This window comes from Martes martes (genome assembly GCF_963455335.1).
Source record: "Martes martes genome assembly, chromosome: 4".
Classification (NCBI taxonomy): domain Eukaryota; kingdom Metazoa; phylum Chordata; class Mammalia; order Carnivora; family Mustelidae; genus Martes; species Martes martes.
This window is the reverse complement of record NC_137891.1, coordinates 93,922,190-93,928,189: the sequence shown is the minus strand read 5'-3', so window position 1 is coordinate 93,928,189 and position 6,000 is coordinate 93,922,190. Positions and strand designations below refer to the sequence as shown.

At 51.5% G+C, this 6,000-nt stretch overlaps 1 protein-coding gene across 2 annotated transcripts in view; it reads left to right on the top strand.

Moving 5' to 3' along the window:
• Positions 1 to 3,061: 3,061 nt before the first annotated feature.
• VANGL1 (VANGL planar cell polarity protein 1) overlaps positions 3,062 to 6,000 on the top strand; it is a 48,951-nt gene continuing 46,012 nt past the window's right edge. Inside the window, exon 1 of one of the 2 annotated variants that reach the window (XM_080800348.1) lies at positions 3,062 to 3,283. The gene's annotated coding sequence lies outside the window, so the exon portion shown is untranslated. Of the gene's footprint in view, positions 3,284 to 3,962; positions 4,110 to 6,000 lie in introns of those variants that run through there. The other variant, XM_080800347.1, reaches the window with a different exon arrangement.

Sequence of the window (6,000 nt, the reverse complement as noted above, 5' to 3'; positions counted from 1 at the left end):
CAGCCCATCAAGGCTGCACACCGCCATCTGATACGGCCTCCTGGACATGCTCTGTCACACTTCTGTGCCTTTGCCCAGAATGTTTCCTCCCTCTTTATCGGCCAAATACTCATCCTCCAACTTCGGCTCCCAGGGTCACTGCCAGGGGAAGCCCTGCTGCTTCTGCAAGACGAGCTGGCCCTTCTTTCTCTGCACCCGCAGTTCCCATCCCATGCCTGGGTCCGTCACAGGGCTCTCATATTGGCTACAAGGCTGTAAGTAGCAGCCTAATCCAGCAGCCTGAGCTCCTGCAGGAGAGTGAGGGGCACACACTCACCCCCACCCCTTATCTCCTCTCCTGCTTTGTTTTCTCCTTAGTGCTTTTACCCTCTGGCCCCAATACACATGGTCTTCATTTGTCCATCTCTCTCTCCCCTCTAGAATATACACTTTTTGAGGGCAGAAGCTTTTGTCTGCCTAGAACAGGGACTGGCACATAGTAAGTACTCAGGAAATATTTGTTGTGTTACCTGTGTATCCCTAGCAGCTCAGACATTGCCTGGCTTGTAGTAGGCACCCAGTGTATGCTTTTGAATGAATGGATGGGTGAATGAACACTTTATCGTGTTGCTAGCCTATTTAAAAAAGTTCAAACACTAGAGTTGGACTCAAGATTCTCTACCTTCTAATCTGGCCACTCAGTTCTGAAGGCTCTGTGTCTCAGTATGAGTGCTTATCTTGAACCCAACTGCTCTGCCACTGCCCTTGACCATATCTCAGATACTGGTCTCCCCACACCCCTACCCATACTCCAAACAGAAATACTATTTACTCATTTATTCAACTCGTATTTATTAAGCACTTGAGATAGCCAATCCCTGTTCCAGCCTTGTCATCCCCCTCTGCTCATGCTATTTCTTTCTTTCCTCAAGGTAAGGACAAGTTGACCGTGACTGCCATCCAGTCCCCTGTGACTCTCTCTTTAGACACTAATAACCTATATTTTAGCATCCCGTCACTGGCATTGTTAACCAAAATAATACCTGGCTTTTCCATATGTGGCCTTCACAGAACATTTCCTTTTAAAGAATCAGCACTTTATAACATTTCAAACATTTTGGATGGAAATCCTTCCAATTTTTTTTTCAATTTTTCCTGTCTTCTTAGACTACTGCATACAGAATATCCATCTAGCCTTTATAACTCAGGTTCATCACTATTATTCTGTGATGTGACAGTGTGCCAAGAGAGGTAACTGGCATTTAGGAGTTAAACAAGCTTCCCTTTGCAGACCCTGGGGTCTCCTGAGGTCACCTCCTGCTCTCCGTTGTTAAGTGTCTAATTGACAGTGGGTTTAGAAATCAGATGATGAAGCTTATTAGAAAGGTTTGTAAACAAAGTGTAAACAATATCTAATGTGAGGGTATGAGAGATTCTCCTACTTATAAAGTCTGTCCACTTCAAAGCGTGGATTTTGTACAGTCTATTTTGTTGATCAGAGGCCCAAATGCTGTTTTTCAGGTGTATTCAGAATTCTCAAGGCTGGGTAAGTGACTTCTTAAAAAGTGTGCCTTTAGTGCATTTAGCATTTTATATATTTTCTTCTGTTGTTAACTCTATGTGCATCTGTCAAAACTTTTCGATTAGATTGTTCCCTGATTAGATTATTAACTTCCCAAAGGTAAGTTGTATTTTATAGTCCTGCATTCATTTGCTAGGGTTTTTTGTGGCGTTTTTTGTTTGTTTGTTTTAAAGCAACAACTACGTGGAAAGATCTCTGCTGGAAAAAAGATAAATAAGACTTGGTAGTTACACATTATTGGGCAGTGGAATAACCAATACAAGGTAAGAAGGTGAGTATGGAAACCCAGAATGCTATGTGAATTCAAATAGGGGAGAGGAATGTTTTCAGCTTGTGAGAACTAGGGAAGGCTTTGGGAGGAGATGACATTTGAGTTGGATGTTGGCAGACCCGGGAGAATTTTAGTAAGTAGAATTCTACCCATGAGAATGGGCAGGAAGGGAGAAATACACACATTAATTTGTGAAACATATATTGTCATGCTGGAGAGAGCACCCAGCACAGAACCACACTTTCCTACTTAAGTCTGGAACAAATGGAGAAGTGAAACAATGGAGTGGCAGATGGAACCCACAATTTTACCTTCATTACTAATTCAGGTTAAGCTGGAGAAGTCAATTTTAGGCAAGCACGAAATAAGCCTGACCCACTTGCTGGTAGAAAATGGGAGCCAGGACAGGCCTCCAGGTTATACAGACCACCCTTCAGCTTCAGAAAAGTTTTCCAGTTCTTACCTTTTACACTTGTATACTTGAGATTATCAAATTAAAACACGGAGTAGATGGCATTTAAATGTGAATTTATTGCCTTAAAATAGAGTTTATTTTGCACTGTTCCCCTTTCCCACAAAAGCACATGGTGAGGTGGCTAGATTTCATAAGCTACAGTGAATTCGAGTCACTTCCCATCAAGATTTAGTGAGGATCTGTGTATTTCACGGTGACTATTCAGGAGCCTCATAACTAGGAACGGAAATCCCTGGCCTGTTGTAACCTTGAAGGGTCTGCATTTTAAAGATGAGAGACACGTTTTTATAAAGCTCTGTATTTCTGCATCTGAGCATGGTGGCTGGACCACTGGCTTTACCCTTCGGAAGCTGGCTGGGCAAGTCAGCAGCCCCTGCCCCCTGGAGACAGGTGACGGATTGATGAGGGGTGGGCAGATGTCCTGAGCTGCCAAGGGTGAGCAGAGGAAACTGGTGGCAGGCTGGGGGTGGGGGTCAAGGTTGGCACATTGAACGTGATGTCCTCTGAAGAAGTGCAACATATAGGAGAGACCATGGAGACTACAGGGATGGGGGAGAGAGATGGTGAGGGGCCAGTAACAGCTTTGGGAGCTCAAGTTCCCCAACTAAGGCTAGCTCAGGGTGGGTGTGTGTTTCCCCACACCAACTGTCCACAGTACTTGGCTAGGCATGCCTCTACAAGAGAGCTCATCATGTAAGCAGCTTTGGGTTCCAGCCAGATTCCAGACTCTCCACAGGGATCCCTAGCCCTACCCACACAAGACAACTAAGTAAGAAGAAGGAAACATTCAGAGAAACAGTTGACAACTGTTCAGTGCTTACTGGGCACCATCCACTGTCCATACCCTTCACCTGGAGCCTGCAAAGTTGCCATTCTTATCCCCTCACTTTTTGGACAGGGAAACAGAGACTCAGAGATGGAAGCCCACCCTGTTAAATCAGGACCGAAACCTGGGGTTGCCTGACTGCCTTCAGAGGTGTGTTCTTCCAGCAGTTTCCAGAAAAACGAGATGGTGGTGGGGGTGGCGGCAGTGATTGCTCTGTTAGAGGAGGACAAGGGGGAGGGGTGGCTCTGGGGGTCTGGGTGTGTGTGGTTATTTGTGGGGTCATTGCCCGGGCTGTGTGTGAGTTTAAGTGTGCATAATGTACATTGGTTGCGGTGTGGGTGTATATGGATATTTGTAGTTCAGTTCTAGGAATGTGTGTGTGTGTGTATGTGTGTGTGGGTGGGGGGTCTGGTCCCTGGGCTGTATGAACGTCTGTAGGTCAACGGTGAAAGCAAACAGGCTTGGATTATGTGCATGATGGGGGGTGTGTGTGTGTATGCGCGCGCACGCGCATGTGTGTGCGTACACGCGTTTGGGGGTGCAAGTATGCTGGGGGGCAGGGCGGGGTCGATACCGGGCCATGTGTTAACTATGTCTGAATGTGTGTATGGTGAGTCCCGGGGTCTGTGTGTGCATGTGTGCACGAGCCTGTGTGATAGCGAGCGCGCCGCGGCTGTAGGGAGACGGGGGTGGGGGGGCGGGGGCGGGGAGACGCCGGCCGGCCCCGCCCTCCGCTGCAGGTGGGCTGGGCCCGCGGCGGGGCCGGCCGCGCTCGCTGCTCTTGGCTCGCGGCCGCGCCGGGCTCGCAGGGCTGGGCTCGGGCTGCGGGGCGGCGCCGGGACAGGAAGCGGAAAGCGGCAGTGCAGCGGCGGCGGCGGCGGGGCTCTGCCTCTGAGGGAGCCCAGCGCAGGCCGCGCAGCCCGGACCTCTGTGAGCCGAGAGCGCGGGCCGCGGAGCCCGCACGGCCGGCGCAGAGGTGAGTCCCGCGGGAGGCCGGGCGCGGGGTGCATACCGCGGGCGCAGAGACGCCCCCGCCGCGGAGTCCCCTCACCCCCTACCCCGCACTGGGACCCCGGGTCCCCGCCCTCCTCGCCTCCGGCCGGGAGCCCTCTCCCCGCCTCCGCACCGCACCCCTACCGTGCCTCCCGGGATCCCACTCCTTTCCCAAGCCTGCGAGGTGCGCTTCTCTTGCCCCGGCCCCTGCCCCGCGTTCGCTGCTGCGCCCCACTACCCCGACACTCCCTCCCCGCGCCTCGGACGCCGCCTGCTGCCCTGGCCGCACTTTGGGGTGCGCCTCGGGGTGAGCGCTCCGGCCGGCCGGCGGGGAGTGGCCGACGTTCCCGGGGCACCGGGTGGCCCTACCGGCCCTGCGGCGGGGGGTGGGGGTGGGGGACGGCGGGCCGCTCTCCGCTCCCCGGGAACCGGGCGCGCACCGCGGCTCCCAGCCCGCGGCGGGGCTCGACCCGGTAACCGCCAGCGCCCGGAGCCGCCGGGTCCTGGGTCAGAAACCGGCACAGAGCCGGCCTGTGTTCGCACCTCCCTTACAAAATTGAGCCGGCCCCGGAGGCCTGGGGGGCGAGTCCGGTTGCGCCCGGGAGAGCGCAACAGGCAGGTAGGAGTTTACTTTCAAAAAACGCCGGGGTGGAGCGGAAGGCATCCGGCAAGTCTCTGCCCGAGGTGTCCCGGTTGGAAGAAATCTCTCCGCGCCGGGGCAGCCTTCGCCGCGGGCAGGACCTCATTTCCTCCTGCAGTCTTTGAACTGCCCCAAGCAACGCGCCCAGAGAAGTGTGAAGCTTTATAAAAATTTAAACGCGTCGCCGGTGGAGGCAGGCGTGGGGCGGAGCCGTGGCCTGGCGGCCGGGAGACGAGCTGGTGAGCCTCGAAGCTGAGAAATCTCTTGCTCAGTTTTCACATCTACAGACCAGGTATAATGGCCCAGCCGGGAAGGTGTCGTGAGCCCGTTTAGCTCCTCGTTAAGAGATGTCAGAGAGCTTTATTGTGATGATTGTGTGGCTGACGCGTGCATTTTGTTAAACCCTTAGACCGGGCTGTGGTTGGAAATGCATGTATTTTTAGACCTTTATGACAAAAGCTAGCAAGCTGTAAAGAATCTGGCATTTTCCCTGATATGTTTATAAATTTTACAGAGTTGCTGGAAAATATTATAGCTTGTGTCTCCAATCAACAATGCTAATTAGCATTCTTCTTCCTGGGGGGGTGGGTTGTTTGATTACACAGCTCCTAGGCTTTTTAGTGACATGGCAGAAACCGTCTAAAACCGGGGAGAAGTAATTAGTCATTTTATGTAACCACTAATTAGAGTTTTTAGAGTTGAATTAAATCAGTGTGATACAGCTGGGGCTTTGATTTCTGGGAGGAAACTGTTTTATTCTGCAGTTCAGAGAAACAACACTCTTTACCTACCCATGGGCTTTTAGCATTCCCAAACATTGGTGTCTCTCAGGGTAATTAGTGGAACATGTAGTGTGAAGTTTTCACTGTTACAGCCTTTGCAGTGTGACTCGGTTGCAATTTAATTTGTAAGTAGAATGGGAGAAGAATTTTGGGAATGGCCTATTTGTAAGGACGGCTTACCAAGCAGGATGTTTTTGTCTTAGGTGTTTGAACAACAGGACAGAACCGTAAAGGAGAGTTTCCCTACAAGCCCCAATTCCGTGTCACCCCAGTTTGCTGAAGAATAAACAGATGTTGGGTTAAAAACATCTCCCTCCATCCCCCTAACACACACAAACACACACCCTCTCTGCCTCAGACCTGGCATCGCATGCGTGCTTATCGCATTGTATTTTAATAGGCGGTGTGTACCTTTTGGCTGGGAACCCCTTAGGAGCTCCAGCTGTTTCAGA